Source organism: Acinonyx jubatus, chromosome C2, assembly GCF_027475565.1.
Source record: "Acinonyx jubatus isolate Ajub_Pintada_27869175 chromosome C2, VMU_Ajub_asm_v1.0, whole genome shotgun sequence".
NCBI classification, from domain to species: Eukaryota; Metazoa; Chordata; class Mammalia; order Carnivora; family Felidae; genus Acinonyx; species Acinonyx jubatus.
Genome location: NC_069384.1, coordinates 81,576,376 through 81,600,717, shown reverse-complemented (window position 1 = coordinate 81,600,717; position 24,342 = coordinate 81,576,376). Strand labels below are relative to the sequence as shown.

The 24,342-nt window shown below is 44.1% G+C and overlaps 1 long non-coding RNA gene across 1 annotated transcript in view; it reads left to right on the top strand.

Moving 5' to 3' along the window:
• Positions 1-20,573, top strand: part of LOC113599863 (uncharacterized) — a 29,339-nt gene extending 8,766 nt beyond the window's left edge. The window contains exon 3 of the long non-coding RNA XR_008297780.1: positions 18,287-20,573. This is a non-coding gene — a long non-coding RNA (uncharacterized LOC113599863). The remainder of the gene's footprint in view (positions 1-18,286) is intronic.
• The last annotated feature ends 3,769 nt before the right edge of the window (positions 20,574-24,342 follow it).

Below are 24,342 nucleotides of genomic sequence, written 5' to 3'. Positions count from 1 at the left end.
TAATTGTATTTGGACATCACCGATACATGCTAATTGATGCTCAGAAAGTTCAAAGAAAAAAAAAAAACACAACAACTTGGTTGTAAAGTATGGCTAGTAAATGGGGGCACTAAGATCCCAATCAGATCTGATCTACCCCAAAGTCCTTGTCCTTTCTACTCCACCAGGCTGCTCTCAGAGCTCCAGCTGACCTCAAAAAGGCCTTTCGTTGGGCTGAGATTGGATAGAAGGAGGAGAGGATGACCATAGAGGTGCAGCGGTTTGGAGAATATAGAGAAAGGATTAGGAAGTTGAAGCAGTTCAGGCTCAAGGCTTGGTTATTTCCAGGAAAGTGGTAAGGGGTATTATCTGCAGAGTTTGAAGGATCTGGGAAGTCAGCAGAGATGTAACTGCAGAGGAAGAGTCCTCTGAGGGGCGTGGGGAGAGAGGGAAAGGAGCCTAGTTAGAGGAAAACAGAGGAGGAGGCTGAGTGTCAAGCCAGGTACAGGGAGAGAGGCAGTAAGCAAAGAACAGGAGTTGAGGGGTGAGGGGAGGCCAACACCATGACTTACTGAGGATGGGATGGTGGCAGGACTGGGGTGAAAGGAAGACTGTGAGCCAAGTGCCAAACCATCAGTGACAGCATGGAGTGGTGTCCCAGAGGCCCACCAAGGGCACTGAGAAGCAGGAGGGAAACTTGAGAAGAAACAGAACATGTCATAGTCTCAAAGGATCTCCCCCCACCTGCCAGTATTTATTAATTACAAAGGGAAAAGTAGTAACTTCACAGTGGAGAAACGCAGCAGATCTCACCTTAACCAAGTGATCTCCAAATGCCGTTTTGTTAAAAGAGTTGATGGGACAAAGCTCCCAGCTGCCTGGCAAGGGACAAGTCATAAATAATTATTATGTATTTTAGTCCTTGAGATAATAATGGCAACTATGGCCCAGAAATCCCTCCATCCCAATCCTACCTCGGTGCAAAATTAATCTGCGCTAACGTGTCACCGTGTCCCAAAGGGTTAATGTGTTGTCTCTGGGTAACATGTGGTTAACACATGTGCCCTTGACCGGCCTTCCTTAATAAATGGAGTGATTCTAACAGTAGGGATTCAGGCACGGGGTAGCGTTGGGAGAACTGCTTTGGGCTGGGGTGAAGGTGAGAGAATTTTACGTCTTGAACTGAACCGGGAACCCCCGCGATCCCCCACGGTCCGCACGCCATTGTGCTCTGGCTGCGTCTCTAACCGACGAGCTTCCACGGCTCTGGCCCTGCCAGCCTCCTCCAGACCCTCGAGTCTGCAGGTGCGGGGTGGATGCTGCGGGTGGCCTGCGCTCTGTCCCCTCCCCCATGCCGGCCGGACGGTGGGGCTCTGGGCTCCCCCGCCTCATGTCCCGCGCCTGGCGCAGAGCCCGTCCAAGCAGACTACTCAGCGCCAAGTGACAGCCCTGACGCTCCTGGTAAGGTCTCCTCTGGGAAGCGCGCCGATGCCCCCTAGTGGCTGAGCTCTGAACCTTCCGAAGTCCCGCTGCTCTGCCGGGGGCGAAGGTACGAATCCCCCGGCGTCCCAACCCCCTAGCGTCGGACGGGGCCTGCGGAGAGCCGGGAGCAGTGTCGCCCTGGGAGTGTGCGGCCGGGGCTGGGCTGGGAGAATGAAGATGGTGCAGTCCTCGAATGAGCCAGGTTGGAGTCAGGCCCGACCCAGGAAAGCTAGAATCCTCCTCCTGCTGTTCCCTGGCCCCCACGCTGGCCTCAACTCTCGGGTCTTCGTTGTCCTTGAGGGAAAAGGGAGAAATGAATATTTATGTGCCCGGCAGCTTCACTCAGCCATCTGGAGACTCACTACTTGTAAAAAGGATTAGAAGTGATCACACAGATTTCTGAGGAAGTTAAAGAAAGGGGAAAAGGTGGAGGTAGAAAGATCAACAGAGGGGTGAGGTTAATATTTAAAATGACTCTTGAGACCCTGAACCAGAAGACTTCTGTAGACCAGAAGACTACAAACAGAATGTTAAACTTCCAAATCATTAGAGCTTTTAAAAGGAAGAAACCAAGCCGACTCAAACAGTTCATCAAGAATCAGGAACAAAAGACCAAGGGGAAGGGAAATCATGGAACTAAAGAATATAAAAGAGGGGTAGTGGGTGGCTGAGTCAGTTAAGTATCCAACTTCGACTCCGGTCATGATCTTGCGGTTCATGGGTTCTAGCCCGGTGTTGGGCTCTCTGCGGTCAGCACAGAGCCCACTTGGGATCCTCTTGTCCTCCTCTCTCTCTCTGCCCCTCCCCTGCTCACACTTTCTCTCTCAAAAATAAACATGAAAAAAAACCCCCGCATGGTATAATTTCATTCCATTTGAATGATGTTTACAAAAGGCAAAACTAAGCTATATTGTTTAGTAATAGTGATACATAGTTTATTTCAGAAATCAGATATTACAGAAATTAGAAATCCCTCCCTCTGCTGAAGCAAAGCAGGACAGGGGAATGGCTTCAGGGGTGTTAGGGCATTGACAGTATTGCATGTATATATACATTGTTGTATATATATGGATTGTAAAAGCCCAGTTTTCTATATGGAGATATATACCATGCTTATTAATAGGAAAATACAATATCATAAAGATGTCAACTTCCTAAATTAATCTATGAAGTTTTTGTTTTAATCAAAATCCTAGCAAAGATTTGCATGGAATTGACAAGCTAATTAAACAAGATATATGTATATTTCTCCATTAAAATATGCATATAAAGTATAAAATAGAAGATGAAAGAATTAAAAAATAAAAATCTTGGAATGGAGAAAGTGTTTCCAGGTAAGGGGAAAAACTCAGAAGCCAAAAGGGAAAAAAAATGGGCATTAAGACAAAATTATACGTGGAGAAATTATCTGTGGAGAAATATACACAAATACAAAATAAAAAATAAATGACAAGTTAGAAGAAGAAAATAAGTGCAACTCATATGTCAGATAAATGGCTAATTTCATTGCCATATATTGTAAATTCTCATAAATCAATAAAGGAAAAGATAGAAAAATGGACATATGGCAGAAAAAGATACACAAATGGCTGAAACATAAAAGATGCTCCATTTCACCCATAAATAAGGAAATGCAAATTGAAAATAAAAATGAGCTGTTTTTCATTAAGAAATTTGATAATATAAAGTGTGAGCGTGGGGCATCTGGGTGGCTTGGTCAGTTAAGCCTGAGACTTTGGCTGCGGTCATGGTCTCACGGCTTGTGGCTTCGAGCCCGCATCAGGCTATATGCTGACAGCTTGGAGCCTGGAGCCTGCTTCAGATTCTGTGTCTCCCTCTCTCTCTGCCGCTCCCCTGCTCGCATTCTGTCTCTCTCTCAAAAATAAATAAGCATTAAAAAAACAAAGTGTGAGTGTGAATGAGGGCAATGTAAACAGGCATGCGCACGCATTTGTTGGAATTGTAAATTGTAGCCTTTTTTAGAAACAAATTTGGTGAAGTCTATCGAAATTACACATGAATTACTCTGTCATCCTGTAGTTATAATCCTGTATGTGTACAGCCATATATATTTTTTGAATTTTCAAAATTTTATTTTAGAGGGAGAGAGAGAACGAATGGGGTAGAGGAGCAGAGGGAGAGAGAAAGAGAATCTTAAGCAGGTTCCATGCTCAGCACAGAGCCTGATGTGGGGCTTGATCCCACAAACCTGGATCAAGACCTGAGCCGATATCAAGAGTCAGACACAGGAGCCTTTGGTCATATATATATTTAAGGATATTGATTGCTGTGTTGTTATTGAGGAATCCTGGAAACAGCTTAATGTCCACCAATATGAAACTGAAACTGAACTACTGTATAGCTATTTTCACAGTGAGCAAGAAAGATTACAGATAAGTTGTTCAATGAAAAAAGCAAGATGATGAACTGTTGTGTATTTTATGCTTCCATTTGTGTCAAAAATGGATCGGATAGATTTGGAGAGAGCATCAACCATATACAGGATTGTAGGACATTAACATATTACAAGGGCCTATAAGCAGCATATGTTTTGGAAAAAGCTACTGGGGGCCTGAGAACCTGGGCAGTTGAATTTAATTGCATTGTTTTCTGCTCTGCACTTTTTGATTTTTTATAAACCTCTCCTTCTATACCTCTCCCCTCCTTCCATCCCCCTCACACATACACATGCATGCACACACAATTTTTTTTCAATTCTCAAGTGCACTAAAAAAAAGTTATTTTGCCTTTTTCCTTCCTCCAAAGGTTCTAACACTTTTTATCAAACCTGAGAAAACTGGCTATAGAGTAGACAATCTTCCCATGAGCCCAATCTGCAAGTTGATTTAAGTTCTTAAATACTGAAAAAATATACAGTTAAAACAATAAATAAAGGTTTTTTCTTAATTATGAAAATGAATCCTAAAGTATCTAGTAATAAGCATAATAAAAGGTGTTAGATGTATATGGAAAACATGTAAACTTTATGGTAGGATTTTGAAGAAGACCTAAATAAATGGAGATATTTGCCATATATATATATATATTGGGTCCATATATATATATATATATATATATATATATATATATATATATATGGACCCAATACCATAAAGATGCCAATATGCCAAAATTACTCTCTGAGGTCATTGTTTAAACCAAACCCCAACAAAGACTTTGTAAAACAAGTTAACTCTAAGACATATATGGAAATGTAAAGGACCCCAAATGGTCAAGATAGTCTTGAAAAAATGTGAGAATACACACTCATAGAAATCAAGACTTATTATCAAGTTATAGTAATTAAGAGTGTGGTATTGCTCAAGGGTAGATAAATAGACCAATGGAACAAAATAGCTAGAAAGAGACCAACACATTTTGGGAAATTTAATTTATGACAAAGCTGGCATTTCAAATGACTGGAAAAAATGGTTCTAGGACAATTGTTATCTGTATGAGAAAGATCTCTCTGTAACTCCTTTCATGAAGAATCAGATCTGGTGGATGTAAGGCCAAATATAAAACAGCAAAATTTTTAAAGTTCTAGAAGAAAATATAGAGAGACTTAGGACCTTGAAATAAGAAAGGGTTTTTTTTTTTTAATGTTTATTTATTTTTGAGAGAAGAGAGAGAGCATGAGCAGGGGAGGGACAGAAGGAGGAAGACAGAGGATCCAGAGTGGGCTCTACGCTGACAGCAGCGAGCCTGATGTGAGGCTCGAACTTGTGAACTGTGAGATCATGACCTGAGCCAAAGTCAGGTACTCAACCAACTGAGCCACCCAGGTGCCCCAAGAAAGGGTTTTTTTTTTTAACCAAGTCACCCAAAGCACAAACTATAAAGAAATAGATATATTAGACTACATTAGCACTTATATTTTCTGTGCCTTAAAAGACACTATAGAAAGTTTTTAAGATAGGCCACAGGCTGAATGACAGTATTTGCAACACATCCATCTGAAAAGGGAATAATATCCAAAATATATAAAGAATTTTTAAAAATCAATAAGAAAATTACAAGAACCAATAGAAAAATAGGAAAAGGTTATTAAAAGTTTACAGAATTAAATATGCAAATGACCAGTAAGCATATAAACAGATACCTAACCCCCAGCTTCATAGTAATCAGGGAGACGCAAATTAAAACCATAAAGAAATAATATCATAAACCCAATAAATTGAGGGAAAAAATCTGACAATAGCAAGTTTGATGAGGATTGGGAACACAATAATTCATCTGTTGCTGGTATGATCACTTTGGAGAGCAAGTGGGCAGTCACTAGTAATGTTGAAGCTAGGCATCCTTTGCAACCCTGCAGCCCCAGTCCTGGGTGTGCACCCTAGAAGTTCACACACAGGCACAGAAGACACGGACTAGAATGTCCATAGCAGGACTGTTTGTAATCGGGACAAAATGCACAGTCTAAATTTTCATCGGTAGGAGAATGGATAAATAAATTCAATATAATATTAACACAATAGTATACTATACTTCCATGAAAATGAATTTTTATTTATCAAAGAGACCCCAAAACTTAGGTAGCACCACATGCCAGGCTCTGTTCTAAGTTCTTTATAAATATTGACTCATTTACTGAATGAATCTGAGCTAAATTTATCAACATGAGTCAACATGGATAAATCCCAAAAGCACTATGTTGACTGCGGACAGCAAGTTACAGACGTATTTGTGCAATACTTTACCATGTGTGTAAATTTGAAATATTTAAGACAGTATTATTATGTCATGTTCAAGAATTTAGCCATATGTAATAAAAGTGTATGGAGAGGTTACCACAGGGGTGAGAGTGAGGGTAGGGAGTAAGGAGGGTACCTGAGGGGCTTCCTCAAGAAAAATGCTGCATTTCTAATGCTTAGTGATAGCTAAATATTCTATCTCAATGCATCTCCAAGGTAGTTCATAAAACAGTAAAATATAGAGGGGAAAAAAATCACACACTTCCATTTAATTGATTTCCTTCTCGTCTTTCTCTGCTTATTTTATATATTTGTAATAATCCCATATATATTCTTTCACTTAAGTGCTTTCTCATTTTCAGTACAAGGAATATCTGCACTTTGGGAATATTTAGGATTATTCCTTCTGATACGTTTTCACAGGTCGAATTACAGTGTCAAATTGTATGAGCACTCAAAGACGTTTAGTACTCTTACCACATTTTGCCAAGGGTTGGACCAATTCGCTGTCACAGCCTCCAGCAGTGCATTGGTGCCTCCATTTCTTCCGGAGCTCTGTCAGTACTAAATATTCTTGCAAAAAAAAAAAAAATCCTTAACATATTTTTTAAATGTTTGTTTATTTTTGAGAGACAGCATGAGCAGGGGAGGGGCAGAGACAGAGGGGGAGAGAGAATCCCAAGCAGGCTTGAGGCTCAGCTAGTGCAGAGCCCACAGTGTGTGTGGGGGGGGGGGGAGGGGGGGCTCGATCCCCCCACAGGGAGACCCTGACCTGAGTGAATATCAAGTAGAGTCCACCACTTAACCGACTGAGCCACCCAGGTGCCCCAATCCTTAATATTTTGATCTGTGAAAATGTATTATTTTGAGAAACATTTCCCCTAACTGCTTATCATTCATTTATAAAGGAAGAAAAGCTTTACTGTTGAGGGCGCCCTGGGACCCGCGCAGTGGGCCTGGCGGCAGGTGCAGCTCGGAGGTCCGGCCTCACCCACACAGCCCTTCCTCCCACGCTCAGCGCAGGGGGGACAGTGGGTCTGATCTGCGGAACCCGCCCACCCCCGACTCCCAAAGCACAGCGAGCTCGTCGGTGGCATAGTTTACTTTTCACTCTCATTCTTTCCTGCCGATGGGTGGCTTTGGGCTCACGCCTTGGCGGGTGGGCTGGGGCTAGAGTACAGGGCTGCCTCACAGCTGTCTTTGGGCCTCTTCTCACCCAGTGACACACTGGCCATTGACATCCGCCCACGGAGCGAGGGCGCACAGGGCTCCATTTACCCTTCCCGGGCCTGGTGAGTGGGGTGGGCGCCTGCCCCTCCCCTCCACCTTGGGCCACACACAGGCGGGGTGGGACCAGAGGAGCTTGTCCTTTCCCGTGGGCTGGGCTGGAATTTGGGGGCGGGGAGAGGCGGGAATTGAGGAAGTTGGAAAGGCAGGTGTGAAGGGCTGGATGGGAGGTGGGAGGCTGTTTTAGAGTTTTAGAGTTGGGGGGGGTGGGATGGTGGTGGAAGAGGGGAGGCGGGAGAGGGGGAAAAGGGAGGGCCTGGGGGTAGCTTTCTGGACCAGAGGGTAGAGGCCAAATGAGGGCGGGGGGGGGGGGGACAGACGGGGGTGGGGTAGAGAGATGAGGTAGGGATGTGAAGAGGAGACGCAGAGAGCAATTGAGAGGGCACTCAGATCCAGCTGAGGGATAAAGGAGTGGGAAGGGAATGTGGAATAGTGGGATGAAAGGAATTTCAGGAGGGAGGAGGCATTGGCAAGCTCTAGCTACCTCCTGCAGGAGCTGGGCTGGCATTTGTCAAAGGGGTCTTCTTCGAACCTTCGCAGGGTGGGAGAAGTCTGCAGCTCCAGGCCTCGGCTGGGTGGAGGAAGGTGATGACAGAGGTGGGCAGTGTGCACTTAGCTGTGGAGAACAGGCAAGGGTAGCGCCTCCCCAGCTGTCAGGAGTCTCCTGGGGGTGGAGTCTGCTGGGACCAAGGTGTCACCTGGGAAGTGGGGAGAAGGGGGGGGGACCCCAGTGAAGGAAGAGCACTGTGGTGGAGGGAGGATCTGAAGAAGCACAAGGACCACTTTGGGAAGCCCAGGTTCTTCCAGGGACCAGCTGCTTGTCACAGGGAAAAATCCCCACCAGTGTGACAGGAAAGAGATTATGGTTTAGCCAAGTTATGGGAGACTCTAAAAATGGTGCCTTAAGACCATGCTCCTCAAACTGCGCCCACAGATAAACCCCCCTGGGAGAGTGTATTAAAATGCAGATTCTAAGTCAGCAGATCTGAGGGGGTGCCTGAAATTCCGCATTTCTCCAAGCTCCCAGGCAAAGCCTGTGCTGTATGCTTCAAGACCACGCTATGAGCAGCGAGGGTGGAAGGAGCTGTGTGTCAACATGCAGAGGTGTCTAGGTTATATGGTAAAGTGAAAGAATAGTCTATGTGGGGTGACCCCTGTTTTTTTTTTAAAGTGTGTGTCTTACACAAACACACAAATGTGTACACATACACAAAAAAGGTGCAACATACCACCTATACTTTTTCTGGGAGATGGGATTACAAGTGATATTAATTTTCTTTTTGCTCATCTCTATTTCCTAAATTTTCTCCAATAAATACATACTCCTATCGTAAGGAAAAAGAGGTGCCGCTCAAAACCATGGAAGTTATTTATTTTAAAAAGAGGACTCAGGCAGAAGTTCACAGATTTCCCTCTGTGGGAAGCTGGATTAGTTGCCCCTCCTCTTGGGCTCAGAACGTCTATTCACACGCTGCCTGGGGGGAGGGGGTCCATGGAGAGGGGGTCGTCAGTCCCTGGGCTTGGCAGGGGGCTCAGCAGGGGGCTCACCTTTGTTGGAAAACTCAGCCGATACCCTCAATAAATATGTGCTCACTTGAATGAGCTTATAGGACAAGGTCCCACTGAAGAAAATTTGCATATGGCAGACTCTAGGAGTGCATTTAAACGGCAGTGTTAAAGGGAAATTTTCTTACTGCCTATTACTTTTATTTTTTTTATTAAAAAACTTTTTTTTAATGTTTATTTGTTTTGGAGAGAAAGAAAGCATGAGCGGGGGAGGGGCAGAGAGAGAGAGGGAGACACAGAATCTGAAGCAGGCTCCAAGCTCTGAGCTGTTAGCCCAGAGCCTGACGCGGGGCTCGCACTCATGAGCAGTGAGATCATGAACAGAGCCCAAGTCGGATGGCCAACCGACTGAGCCACACAAGTGTCCGTATTACTTATATTGCTTATATTAGGTGGGCACACCGAGCCTAGAGACCTTAGTGCTATGAATGGATAGCTCTTTCCATTTATATGTCATCTTATTATTTACACTTTCTTATTGATTACCTCATTTGATCCTTGAGGTAAGTGCTCTCATTATCTCCCTTTTATAGTGGAAGAAACTAAACCTCAGAGAGTTAAACTTACCCTGGGTTAACATTTAGTAAGAGGCTTTTTAACCCAGAACATCTGACTCTAGAACCTAGTTTTTTGACTGATGAAATGTACTGCATCTCACAAGATAGGGGACCAGGTTCAACCTCACCTTCCTGTTCATGTACAAACACATCTCTGGAGCTCCTTGTTCTCATGTGTGAGCCTGAGGTAGTGAAACCTCTACAGCACAGCTCAGACTGCAGTGTGGGGAGTGACCTGAGCTCACCGCGAAGCTGGACACTCACAAGGGGCCATGTGGTGGGGGTGGCCATGATGAGTTTATTTGTTTCAAAGAAGGCATGATAATGTGAAATCTAGAAGCTGATTGCTGGGGATGAACTGGATATCCTTGAGATGGTCTGTTTTCTTCTCTGGACTTCTCTATAAATTAGGAAACACCTTTAATATGTTCTCCCTGGTTTTGAAAAGATTTAGTCTATCGAGTAGATTGCATTTGTTAACTAATAATTGGTTTTCTCATTTTTTATTAATCAACCTCATTTGTAACTACCATAGCTTCTAATAAATATGAAATATAAATATAATCACACTAAGCAGCTGCAGTTCTAGCAAAAGAAAATAAATCTGGCATTTTAGTTGGCCTGGGCCGCTTTATAAGAGGTAAATGTTTAATTGTTGTTGGCTTTTACAATAGAAAGACCCATAAACCCCATAAGAATCTATCCTAAAAAAATGGTTTAAATGGCAGAAGGAAAAATGTATTTATAAAGATGTTTATTGCATTATTTATGATAGCTTAAACAGTAGAAATGCACTAACTACTCATCTGTACGTAAATTAGGGCCCATTTGTATGTTTGCACAATGGCATATTTTACAACTATTAAAAGTTCTGTTCAGTCTTAGAGCAGAGAAAAATTTCCTCTGCAGGGCACCAAACCCAGAAGTCATTAAGGGAAAGCTGACAAATTTGACACCATAAATATTAAAAAGGCTTGTCCTTGAAATACACCATAAACAAAGCAAAAATACGAGTGACAAACTGAGATAAAATATGCAACAGCAATGATATTAGACCCATGTATCTTTATTTTCCTGTAAATCATGCTCTATATCAACTTCTCTCCTCCAGGGCTGAGCCATGAAGCTTGTTGCCCAGAGAAAGAGGGGCAGGAACTGCTTGGGACAGAGAGGTCCCTAAAACACTGTGAATCTCAACCCTGATTTCCTTCACCCCTTTAGCAAGACAAGGGTCTCAAATACCAGCCTTTGTGGAGGAAAGAAAGAATAGTTTTATTCTGAATTTTTCCCTTTAAAAAAATCAAGGACCAACCTGGGTGGACTTAATCATAAACATCTACACAGGGAGAACTACTACCAAGAGGAAGTAGGAAAAATAGTCACACATAGACCCCAAAGGATTGTGGGAGGGAGATAAAAGTGGGAATAAGAGAAGCAGTTGGTGACACGTGTGTCCCAACTGTCCCAAAGTTCCAGACAGATAGATTGAAGGAAACACTAAAAGCAGAAGAGAGGCTTCTGACCCTGTTTTAGTTTGGGATTATGGAAAGAGAACCCTCACCAGGCACCTTCCTCGAAGCAAACTTTCTGCCTACTTAGGCACAAAGAAGGCAAGCAGTTAGCTACCCAGAGTCTTTCCTGATACTCATTGGCATGAAAGATGTCCAGAATTTCCTGGATACTCTTGGGAAGGAAGATCTGACCCGCTATATAAGGCCCAGGTAGTTACCCAGGCTGGGAGCCAAATGAGAGTTGTAGCCAGGCCTCAAGGGGGTTCAGAGCACTCATAGGACTGAAGAGGAGAAAAATCCATTGAAAGGACCATTGGTCTCCAAGAAAGCTAAGAAAATTCTTGATTTTCTTAGCCATAGATATAAGCAACAAATGTCGGCAAGATGCTTGCCCAGTGACCAAGTCAACAAGAAACATGGTTATGGAAACTGGAGGAGCAATGGAGCAGTCTAAGGCCCTGTGCTCAGGAACTTAGCTCCCCTCCTTTATCTTTACTACATTAGAAGCCCCATCTCCCATGCACCCAAATGCCATCTCAGACAACAGGAGGAGGAGGAATATGAGAGTTAAAATAGTGGGTACGGTAACTGTAACAAAAAGATACTAAAATATGGTGGCTTAGACAATAGAGGGGGTTTCTCGCTCAGATAAAAGTCCAGATGGGCAGTGCTGGTCTGATAGGGCAGCTTGAGAAGGTCAAGAGGTTGCTCCTTCTATCTTGTTGCTCTTGTTCTCAACATGTGACTTCTGTCTCTTGGTCTAAGACATCTATTCTAGCTCCTGCCAACATGTATGCCTTCCAGCTAGTGGAAAGAGGGACAACAATATATCAAAGGCATAGTTTTCGCCTTCCTTTTAAGGGCATGACCTGGAAGTCATGCACATCACATATGCTCACATACTGTCATCCAGAACTAGATCACATGGCTACACCCAGCTTCAAGGGAGGCTGTGAAAGTCTTCAGCTGGGGAGGCACCCAAATATCCATATCTTACCCACAGAACACACTCGCCCTCCTCCAGCTCAAAGTTCAGGGTCTCTGTGTGCTGCAGGGTCTTCTCCCCCGGGTCCAGATGCAACCATTTATGTCTGGTGATCTCTAACCAAAGAGAAAAGTTACCTTCCCTCCCTCCAATTACACACATACCCAAAATGCACTAGTTGAAAAGAAATAGAATGAGTAATCAGAACTTCCATTCAGAAAATGGAAGAATGGAAAACACCCAATAGTCACTAGTTCATAGCAATGATCAAATCCTACCACAAAGGAGTTACAAACACTCCTGTCCCTGGTGGTGGAGTTAGCGCCTTGGCTTGTCTATCTGGTAGCGAGCTACTTGTGCATTGACCCCAGAGAGGACAGACTAGTTTTTGGCAAGATTACTTGTCTGTTTTCCTCCATGGCCTCATCCCAAGTGGGCATCGGAGAGGATGCCCTTTTGGGGGACTTGGGTATTTCACAGCCTTTTTCTTCTGGTGCCTTTGCGGGAGTGGGGGGCAGGGGTAGGAGTTACTTTGGGAGTTAATACAATCACAGGCTTTTTTAGGCCACACAGGGGATTTTTTTTTTGCAATGCAGTTCACTCCAAGAGTTAGTAGGCTTCGAGTCCATTTGTTTCCTGTTAGTGCCATGTGCAGGTATCTATAGTCAAAGTCCTTCTTTAGGCATGATTTTTACACGGGAAAATTTTGTTCTTTAATTTACTGACTTCAGACTTGTCTTTTTTGTTCTGGGAGGCAATTAAATTACTGGCGGATTTTATTGACTCTCAGGCTTGGTCTGTTTGGGTTTTGTCCTTAGTCCCAAGGAGTGGTTCCTACTCTAAAGCATGCTCCTTACTCCCCCATCTCCCAATATTGTGCACCTTTTGGTGTTCCTATTTGGCTCTCAGCCTTTCTTCTTGGCCTTCTGGTCTCCTACCTGCACATAGGCAGCCAAGCTTTTAGCCAAGGACTATGGAGAACTCCACAGTAGAGTTTCTAGCACCCTTGTCCCCCATGCAGTTCTCACATCTTTGTTACCCTGCCCTAAAAATTCTAGCCAATTTAGCATCCCTGAATTTCTGCTTCTTCAGCTCAGCAAGAGTGCTACATACTGTGCTATGCACTGGGAGGGCTGTCTCCCTATACCGTAACCCAGAAAGTACCCCCAGGAAGAAAGCCAGGGCCAATGTGGAATTCACCCTAATGTGTTTCCTTTCTCTAAAGGTTCACAGTCTCATACTGCCTATTGTCCAATATACTGTCCAACTGCCAGTTTATTTTGTCTAGTTTCACAGTTGTTTATGGTGGCAGTGGTGGGAACCTGGTTATCAGTTACTCCATTGGGAATATAATCAAAATTCCTTCCTTCTCTAGGTAGAGAATTTTATTTGGATACACAACTGTCCAGGGAACTGGCCAAGGTAATTTGAGCAGAAGCAAAGGAGTGTGCCTCTACTTCTCTTTGTTTTCTTTTCCTGCTGGCTGGAATGTTATGGCTATGATTACTAGCTGCTCTTCATAATGAATGTAATGAAATCTGCTCTTCATAATGAACATATTTAAAGCAGAGATCTCAGAAAGAAAAGAGAAGAGAGAATGGGGCAGGGGAAAAAAGCATATGAAGGAATAATGGTCAAATTTTCCAAAAATTTAGTGAAAACATCACCTATAGTTCAGTGAACCCCAAACAGGATGAATAAAATAAAACCATACCCAGGCCCAAGCTGCTAAAAACCAAATAGAAAGAGAAAATCTTAAAAATAGCTGGATAAAACACACATTATGGATAGCAATGTGTGAACGATGGCTGACTTCTCATGAAAAACGAGGGAGGCCAGAAGACAATGGACTATCATCTTTAAATGGCTGAAAGAAAAAGTTGACAATCCATAATTGTATATTCTGTGCATATACTCCTCAAAAATGAGGCTAAAGTCATTTAAAAATAAATGATAGCTGAGAGAATTCGTTGCCAGCAAAACTGAGGTACAAGAGGAGGTAAACTAGATAGAAACCACTTTATAGGATTCTACACCCAACAATTGCACATTCTTTTAAGTGCACACAGAACATTCAGTGGAAAGGACCATATGCTGGAGCACTATAGAACTCCCAATACATTTCAGAAGACTGAAATCTTGTGGAGTATGTTCTTTGACTATAAGAAAATTAAATTAGAAATCAATAACAATAAGATACCTAGAAAATCCCCAAATATTTGGAAATTAAACAAGGTAATTCTTTTTATTTTATATATTTTATTGTTATTTTTATTTGTGACATTCACCTTGTTTAATTATAGCTATATATTCTTTTTTAAAAGACTTTTTTAATTGAAGTAGAGTTGACACACAGTGTTAGACTAGTTTCAGGGGTACGACATAGTGATTTGCTGTCTCTATAGGCAATGTTGTGCTCACCACAAGTGTAGCCCACCCGTTACCATATGACACTATTACAACATTATTGACTATATTCCCTATGCTGTGCCTTTCATTCCCTTTACTCATTCATCCTCTAACTGGAAGCCTGTACCTTCCCCTCCCCTTCACACATTTTGCCCATCCCCTACCCCCTCAGTCCTGCAACCATCAGTTTGTTCTATTTATCGTCTGATTTTGCTTTGTGTTGTTTATTCACTTGTTTTTAAATGAGGTAATTCTAAGTAAATTACAGATCAAAGAAGATATCAAAAGATAAATCAGAAAATATTTAAAATTGTTTAGAAGGACATGTTGAGGTGCCTGGGTGGCTCAGTTGTTTGAGCGTCCGATTTCAGCTCAGGTCATGATCTCGCAGTTCATGAGTTTGAGCCCTCATTGGGCTCTGTGCTGACAGCTCAGAGCCTGGACCCTGCTTCAGATTTTATGTCTCCCTCTGTCTCTGCCACCACCCCCACTTGTGCTCTCTGTCTCTCTCTCTCTCTCTCTCTCTCTCTCAAAAATAAAGATTAAAAAAAAAAAAGATGTGTATAGGTTTAAATGCTTATATCAGAAAAGCAACAAGTGTTTCAAATCAATGATTTAAGGTTCCAGCTTAAGAAATAAGAAATATATGAGTAAATTAAACTCAAAATAAGTAGAAGGAAGGAAATAATAAAGGGCAAAGATCAATAAAATACACAATAGTCAAACCAGAAGAAAATTAACAAAGCCAAAAGTTCTGTGAAAAGATTAATAAAAGTGATAAACTTTTTATAAGAGTGGTCAAGAAAAAGAGAGAGAGAGAGAGAACACACAAATACCAATGTCAGGAACAAAAGATGGAAGTCAGTTGGGATTCTCAGACCCTGGGAAAAAAATTAAGGACTGTTATGAACAATCTTACGCCAATAAATTTAACGAATGAAGTGAACAAATTCGTTTCAAACTTACCTAACCTGACCTAAGAAAAAGAAAATTTGAATACTCCTGTACCCGTTTAATAAATTGAATTTCTAATAATAATTTTTCAAAAGCTTCTCACAAAGGAAACTGCAGGCCCATATAGTCTCACTGGAGAATTCTATCAAACATTTAAGGAAAATGGAAATAGTGTCAAGATCATATTGTAAAAGAGCACATAGGTAGGAATTATTGTTGCAGCTATCTGTGGAAATTACAATCTGCCAGTGATATTGGGATAAGCAACTATTTCTTAGTACAAACCAAAAGGCAAAATAATAAATTGGACTTCTCAAGATCTAAAGACTCTGCTCCTCAAAAGGCACTGTGAAGAAAATGAAGTCAAGACCATCACGCCTCCAGCCAGCCTGAGTGACTCTTCTGTCTCTTGCTTTGCACCTCCAGCCTCACCTCGGCTGGAAATGGACCCCACTGCACCTGCACTGGTTCCTGCAAATGAGCTTCCTGCAAGAGCTGCTGCTCCCGCTGCCCCATGGGCTGTGCCAAGTGTGCCCAGGGCTGCTCTGCAAGGGGGCATCAGACAGAGCAGCTGCTGTGCCTGGTGTGGGGAACAATCTGCTCCTGATGTAAATAGAACAGTTTGTGTAGACCTGCAGTTTGCTTAAATATTTGAACGACAGTATGCTTGTCTAGACTCTTCTGGCAGAAAAGAAAAGAAATGGGAAGGGAAGAGAAGGGAAGGGAAGGGAAACAGGGGAGGAGAGGGGAGGAGAGGGGAGGGGAGCAGGAGAGGAAAGGGAAGGGAAGGACAGGGAAGGAAAAGAAAGTCAACACCCAGACTAGGAGAAAATATTTGTAATACACGTATATAAGAAAGAACTTGTATCCAGAATAGATAAAGAACTTTTGTGAGTCAATAAAAATAAGATGAATCACCCAATTAAAAATTGATAAAAGACTTGAGGAGAAACTACAAAACAAGATTCTCTGGCCAATAAGCACAGGAGAAGATATTCAACATTTTTAGTCATCAGAGAAATGCAAGTTAAAACCACAATATTACTTCATACCCATTAGGATGAGTAAAATTTAAAAGACTGACGATTCTAAACATGGGCAGGGATGTGAGGCTACTGGATTTTGTAGGCTTTGAAGACGGAGGGAGGGGGCCATGAACAGAGGGATGCAGGTAGCTTCTAGAAGCTGAAATAAGTACAAAGACAGATTCATCCTTGCTGTGGATTGAACTGTGTCTTCCTGTGATTCATATGTTGAAGCCCTAACCTCCAATGTGATGGTATTTGGAGACGGCACCTTTGGTAGGATTTGGAGACGGCACCTTTGGTAGGTGATCAGGGTTACATGAGGTCAGAAGAGTGAGGCTCTGATGATGGGATTGGTGCTCCCAAAGAAGAGGCACCACAGGATTCTCCGTCTATCTATCTGTCTGTCTCCTACTGGCCATTGTGAACACACAGAAAGAAAGTGGCCAGGAAAAAAATCTTCCTCGGCACCTGACCGTGCTGGCACTGTGATCTCAGACTTCTGGTCTGCAAAACTGAGAAAATGGATTTCTGTCCCTTAAGCTACCTGTCTGTGGTATTTTGTGTCGGGTGCCAGAACTGCCAGGGCAATCCTAGAGCCCCTAGAAAGGGATGCCTTGATTTGGCCCAGTGAGACTTGTGTCCACCTTCTGACCACCGGAACTATAAAATAACGAATTTGTGTTGTTTCAAGCCAGTAAGTTTGTGATAATTTGGTACAGCAGCAATAGAAAAAGAGACCCACTTATTCCTCCTCTAGATATTTTCCCCAAGACAAGTGAACAGTAAAAATCGGTAAGAGTACTTGTACATGAATGTTTGCAGCAGCCTTTTTCACAATAGCAAAAACCTAGAAATAATCCAAATGTCTATCAACAGGCAAATGAATAAACAAAGTGCGATATAGTCATACAATGAAATACTCTTTAACAACTTGAATGAACTACTGGTATATTCAGCAGCATGCATAAAGCTCATAACATGTTTGTTGAGTGAAAAAAAAACACAAATGAGTACATAATTTATGATTCCATTCATATGGTGTTCAAGAAGGGGCAAAACTAATTTATTGTGATGGAAATGAGAATGGTGGTTGCTTGTGGGGTTGGGGACAAGGAAATTTTCTGGGGTGATGGACATAGTCTACATTTTTTTTAACATTTATTTATTTTTGAGAGGCAGAAAGAGACAGAGCGCAAGTAGGGGAGGAGCAGAGACAGAGGGAGACACAGACTCCGAAGCAGGCTCCAGGCTCTGAGCTGTCAGCACAGAGCCCGACGCGGGGCTAGAACCCACCAACCGTGAGATCATGACCGGAGCCAAAGTCAGATGCTTAACTGACTGAGCCACTCAGGCGCCCTAGACATAGTCTACATTTTGATTAGTGTATTGGTTACATAGGAGTAAAAATTCACCAGAACCTTTTGTGTTGGGGCACCTGAGTGGCTCAGTCAGGTGAGCGTCCAACTTTAGCTCAGGTCGCGATCTTGGGGTTCATGAGTTCGAGACCCGCATGGGGCTTGCTGTTGTCAGCGCAGAGCCTGCTTAGGATCCTCTGTCCCCTCCCCCTCCCCCTTCCCCGCTTGCTCTCTCAAAAATAAACATTAAAAAAAAACACAAAACCTTTCGCGTTACACATTGGAGATCTTTGCATTTCACTGTACTTAAGTTTTCCTCGATTAAAAAAGAAGGAAACCAAGAACAAATATTGGGGGACATCTCAGTGTCTGGCGTATCACTCATCTCTCATATTTTTTCACTTAATAGAAGAGGTAGTTCATGCCTGCTGCTGTAACTGATGAATCCCCAAATCAAAAATGTTTCTCTTTCTCAGGAGGTACAAAATGGATGCTCATGGTCTGCAGGCTGTTCTCCTCCAAGTGGTGGTTTAAGAATCTATCTTGGCCTCCGCCATCTCCACAACATGGCTTCCAAAGCTGTTGCCTGGGTCTACGTCAAGCCAGCAGTCGAGTTAAAGCTTAGAGATTGTGCGTGGGAGGTTTCTACGGGCCAGGCCTGGCAGGGGCACGCGTCACATGGGCCCTCATTCTGTTGGCTTGAACTGAGCCTCACAGCTACACGGAACTGAGAAGGAGGCTGCTAACTGTAGTCTAGCCAGGAGCCCCCGAAGATGAAAAGGCTTCGATACTAAGTTAGCAGTCTCTGCCACAGTGTGTTATTAACATCCCTCACTAGCTTACACGTGTTAAATATTTACTGTTCACCGGCAACTGTTCTAAGAGCTTTGCATTTAATCTTCAACAGCTCTTTGAGATACATACTAGTTTAATCCGCATTTTACAAGTGAGGAAACAAGAGGTACACAGAAACGGAGTGAGTTGTCGAAGTCATACAGCTCATATGTGGTGGAGCCTGGATTTGAACTCAGGCAGCCGAAGACCAGAACAGGTGGCCAGAACCACAACTTTGTACTGCATCCAGATGAAGATTGCATAGTATTTCAAATGCTTGGACGGGCCAACTTTACGTAACCATTTTCATATTGTGAGAGATTTAGATTATATATTGATTAGGTCTCTAAATAATGCATTGCTGAACATCTTAACGTTTTTCCCCCCTGCATTATTGATTGATTCCTTAGGATTAATTCTTCTTTTTTTATTTTTAAAAGTTTGCTAAATCAAGCCTACAAGAGTCTGCTTCCTTTCTGAATTATGCACTGCATACAAATGACCTCATTATTGACAAGACATTCATCATTGGATGCTAACTGTTTTGGTTCAGCTCTCCCGGTTTGCAAATTATTCTCTGCAAAAATATTAATCTGCTTTTGTTGATATTCAGCCCTGACGATACTTGAATAGACAGAGTTCCTCACTTTACGCAGCAGAGTCATGAATTTTTCATTGGAAAAGATCTCACAGCTTATCTGATCCAATTCCTTAGTTAATAGAGAAAGATAGTTCTAAAAATGGTGGGGCAAAAATAGAAATTTTGTAAACTGAATCGCATTTTTTACTGACTAGGGGAGCTTGCTGTCAAAGACATTCTATGAGAAATGCTTCCTGTGAGTGAAAATTTAGCTTGTGAACAATTAGGAGCTGTGAGAATCAAGATGCAGAAAGGGACCAAACTGTGACAAACTGTTCCTTAGCTTTGGAAGTGATTTGTCTATTATGCAATAACAGTTAACATTTACCGGGTGCTTATTGTACATCGGAACACCGTGCTCAACACTGTACATACTTTGTTTCATTTCATCCTGGCAACAAACCTGTGGGGTATTATATTGTTAACTGTCCCTGCTGTACAAATGAGGAAACTGAGAAGAGGCGAGGTTAAATAAGGATGCGCTGCTTTAAAAGGCAGAATCACCCCAACAGAATAGCTCATTTCCCCTCATCAACACCCTTTATGTCTTTTCAGATTCTTTGTTTGTCAGGGTCAGGGTGGAGTGCGGGGATTCCACTCAGGTAGATCATTCCAAAATCCTAAAATTCTCTTCGTTGTCAGGTTTAAAAAAAAAAAAAAAAAGGAATAGGATAGGAAGTTAACTAGTAGCATGAAAATCTAAACTTTCTTGAAAGCTGAGTGGGAGGGATGGGCCATGTGAATGCTGATTGATTGATTAATGAATGACCTTTCAAGAAGAGGGGACCCACCAGGAAGTCTTTTGTGGGGTTCCCATTCTCTGTCACTTGCTCATTCTCTATTTCAAAAGCCATCCCACCAGGTGTCTCCCTCCTCCTTCTCTTCCTTCCCCCTCTCCTACAGCCTCCTCCCAACCTCTCCTTGGCCCAGCCTTCCTGCCTATCTCTGTCCTTTCCTGTCATTCAAGCCACAACCCTGGAGAACCTTCTCGAGCTTCTCAGAAGGGAGAGGCTGACTTCCAAGAGGGTTCATCTGTTTTAAATGAGACACTCCTTCCCAGATGCAAACCATTATCTCAAGACCCCCTTTCCTCATGTGGAACAGAAGAGTATCAGGGGCCTACATATTCCCCCATGTGACTGTCCTCCAGTCTCAGGCAACACAGAAGGCCAAGATCTTGCTCCCAGAGGGCAATGGGGGCAGCAGGTCCTAGGTCCTAGGGATCAGGAGTGCTGAGTTCTTTCTGGTGGTCCTTTGGCTGCTGTGTAAAACTGAGGACAGCCAGGTACTGGATGAGAGGTTGGCTTGAGGATAACCTTCTACATTCCAGGCCCTGTGGCCTCTGGCGTTCCCACCTGGATTGTGGCAGCCTCCGGTGGGGCAGGGGAGAAGATTCCAGGGAGAACAGGATCAGAGTGATTGTGCAGTGGGGAGGGGGTTGTGTGGAAAGAGGCCTTGATTCCAGCTGCCTGAGCTGAAGCCCATGCAGTCCAGCCAAGGGGGCTGGGACGTTTCCTCATGGGACTCACGCTGACTGGGGCACTGGGAGGCCCACAGGAGGTATCACACGGGAGGCCTTCCTCAGGGGACGACTGCCAAGCCTCCTTAGAAAGGAAAGGCTTGCTCAAGCAGGCCATACTCACACACACGAGGCACGTAAGGGATGTGCAGACAATCCAAGGACAATGAAGAACTGGCCACTCCATCACCACAGTGACTGGGTGAGCTGGGCTGTGGCTTGTGGGGGGTGGGGGGTGGGGAGAGGGCTGGCGGGGGAAGTGTGGGCGGGGTTTCTGGGATGGTAGAGCCTGTAGAGCCCGTGGTTCCTCTAAATGAGTCAGAGGACCTGGATTTGGGCCCTGGTGGGATCACTGTTTTGTTTTTGTTATCACTGTTTTTTTCTGTTGTGTTTGATCATCAAAAGAGAGGCTGTGTGCCAAAGAGCCTGGCAGGTAGTAAGTGCTCCATAACATTAGATGAGCCTGAATCTGGCACATTCTGGGAGGCCTCATGGCCTACATAGGGATTGCCTGGCTCAACTGAGCTCCTGTTAGGAATACATTAGCTACCACACAGAAACTGGTAATGGCAGTTGCCACCCAGGGGCGGAAATTGTTGCCAGGGACAAGGGAAGGGGGGGGGGTCCTTTATTTTTTTTAAATTTTGTCCATATACATCTATTTCTTGTTTCAAAAACTAAGTACCATTTAAAGTTTTTAAAAAAGGAATATACGATTTTGTATTAGGGATTCAAGATTATCAAAGCATCTGTCTATAGATGGTTTTAACTGAACCTTCAAAACAATCTTGGTAAGTGGGTATTATCTTCATTTTATAGAGAAGTTAACTGATGTGAGGTCTCATAGATAAAGAGGCAGAGTCTAGCCCTGAGCCCAGGCCCCTTTATGCCAAGTGGCTTCCAGTACGGTGATTAAGAGCCTGAGACTTTGATCGACTTCCATGGCTTGATGGGATCCTCTGTCCGTCCTGGGGGTGAGGGTGGGGCTCTCCGTGCCTCAGTTTCTCTCTGAGTCAACTGCCCTGGAGCTTCATGAAGAAAGACATGGGATAAACTTGCACCAGCCATGTAAGCCCCCCCTCTGTGCTGGCGAGGGAGCACCCAGAAGTGAACAGATCATCAGCTCTGCCCCTCAGTTACGGGAGGATGGGGTCCTTGACCTGCTGTGCTCCTGAGGGCCCCACGCTCAGCCTGGGTGCGCTGGGGCTGACATCATTTGGAAGCTCCCTGGGAGACACTGTTGTGCAGTCAGAGTTGAAGGGCACTGGGTTTAGAGGATTATGGTCAGGCTGCTGGGCAGTGCTGAGCCCCACCTTGGCTAAAGGCCAGGCCCCCCACCTCTGTCCACATGCAGCAGTGTGCTGTGAATGTTAACAGAGGGAGAAAGCCTGAGGCTCTTGTTTAGGGCCACAAATCCAACTGTGGTGACATGAGTCCGAATCCAAGTCATTCAGGTTACAAAGGTCGTGGGTTCAGGTCCAGCCTCTGCCAGCTGTGTCACCTTAAACAAGTCAACTAAGGTCTCTGAGCCTGCCTCTCAATGAGATGAGAGTGGCAATACCTACTTCTCAAGGTTGTTTGAGGCTAGACTTAACTGAGAAAAGTCTACCTGGGGGTACTTTGAAAACCTTAAAATCCTAGTATAATATGGTATATTCTTAAACCACAAAATAGAGGGAAGAAAGAAAGAAGGAAGGGAAGGAGGGAGGGAGGGAGTGGGGAGGGAGGGAGGGAGGGAGGAAGGAAGGAAGGAAGGAAGGAAGGAAGGAAGGAAGGAAGGAAGGAAGGATGGGGGGGGGAGGAAATACCTTTCCCTTTACCCAGATTCAACACTAGTCAAGCTCTTTAAATTCCTCTTAGATATTTGAGGAGCCTTCTTCACTTGGCCCGTCCTGGGTAGAGGCTGATTTTCTCACCCCAGCTCCCTAATTCCTGGAATTTCCATGGCTCCACTCTCTGTAACTAGGACAAGAGAAACACGCATTCCTCCCCACATTGGAGTTTCTCCACTTTTGGTGGGTCATTTCCCCGCTCAAGGATGTAACTGCTCAACCAGTGCCCCCTGGTGGTGACTCTTATGAGCCTCTCTAATTTCACTGACCTGGAAGGTTGGCATTCAGGGGAGGAAGTACCTAGATGGCGTACCTAGAAGCACCTGGATAGGGCTTAGGTAAGGAGAATCAGGCTGTGGGGTCCATGTGTGACCTGCATGTTTGCACTGTGGCCACTGTGCCCATCGTGCCGGTACTGGGGTGTCTAATGACAGAGACTGAATGGTATCAGTTGGGTCATTTCATGTACTAGGTTGCTCCATGCCTCTTCCATAGTAGATGCTCTCTGGTGGGACTTAACATGTGACACAGAGATCTTCACATTTCTGCCTATTCTCGTATGTCTACCTGCATCCTCTACCCCTGCCCTCGCTATCCTCATCTTCCGATCTTTTTTCCTTCCAGGCCCCTGACCAGCCACGCCATTAGCCATCACCCATGCATTGCACATATTTTCACTTCGGGACACTTCTCTATCCACACAAAGGAAATGATGAGAGGGACCATCCATAACTCTGTCAATTTACTGGAGGGTTTTCATCCTGTTTGTTTGTTTTTTTTTTTTTCCAAAAGGTCACTCCTAAGAGCGGCTGTAGTGCACTTACCATCATTTTTAGTTGGCACATACCTAGGAAGCTGGCTCATCTGTAACCCCAGCTCTGGCTTTTTAGTCCTCCTTCAGCTGGGTGGACAGAATCCCTATAGCCTTGGGTGTGAGCTGAGGGAGGTGCATTGGGAAAACAGCGATGGGGGCCCTGCAGCTTGCCCGTGCCTTCTGTTCCTGCTCAGGCTCAGTGCGGTGGTACCATTTCCATGTACAAGAGGCTGATGCTGGGCTTGCTGGACCTTACAACGTGGAGGGTCCGACCAGACCCAGCTCACGATGGGAAGTTCTGGCCGCATGGTCACTTGGTGTCCTCTGGAAGTTTGTTTTGTTTTGCTGGTTGATGAATAGTTCTCTGCTGCAGACGGCATGACCTTGCTGGAGAACTAAAGGGTCTCATTGTGAGCGTCCCATGGGAGCTTGCCACCAACCCCACGACTGAAGCCTTCAGCACCATAATATTGGCCAGTCATATGGTTCAGGAGACAGAGCTGCTGGCATCTCGGATAATGCAGGGACACCTGCAGACTTGAGAGTGGGGCAGCCTGGAGGAGGGCTTCCCCTTCCGTCTCAGGAGAAGCTCTGCCATTAAGCATGTTAAGTTCTTAGAAATGAGAGGCAGACAGAAAGAGAAAATGAAGTTGCTCTTTGCTGGCCCCTCTTGTGATCTTTTTATGTAACATCTCTCCCAAATGTGAGTTCCTTCAGGGCAGAATTTAATCGCCGCTCCTCTGCCTGTGTTAGCTATGTGATCCTGGGAGAGCCCCCTCACTTCTCGGAGCCTTGGTGTCCCCCTCTGTAAACTGGGGATATATCCCTGCCCACAGTGCCATGGGGCTGTGGGCATTAAGAAAAGAAAGCACACGAGCCCCTGGAATGGTGTC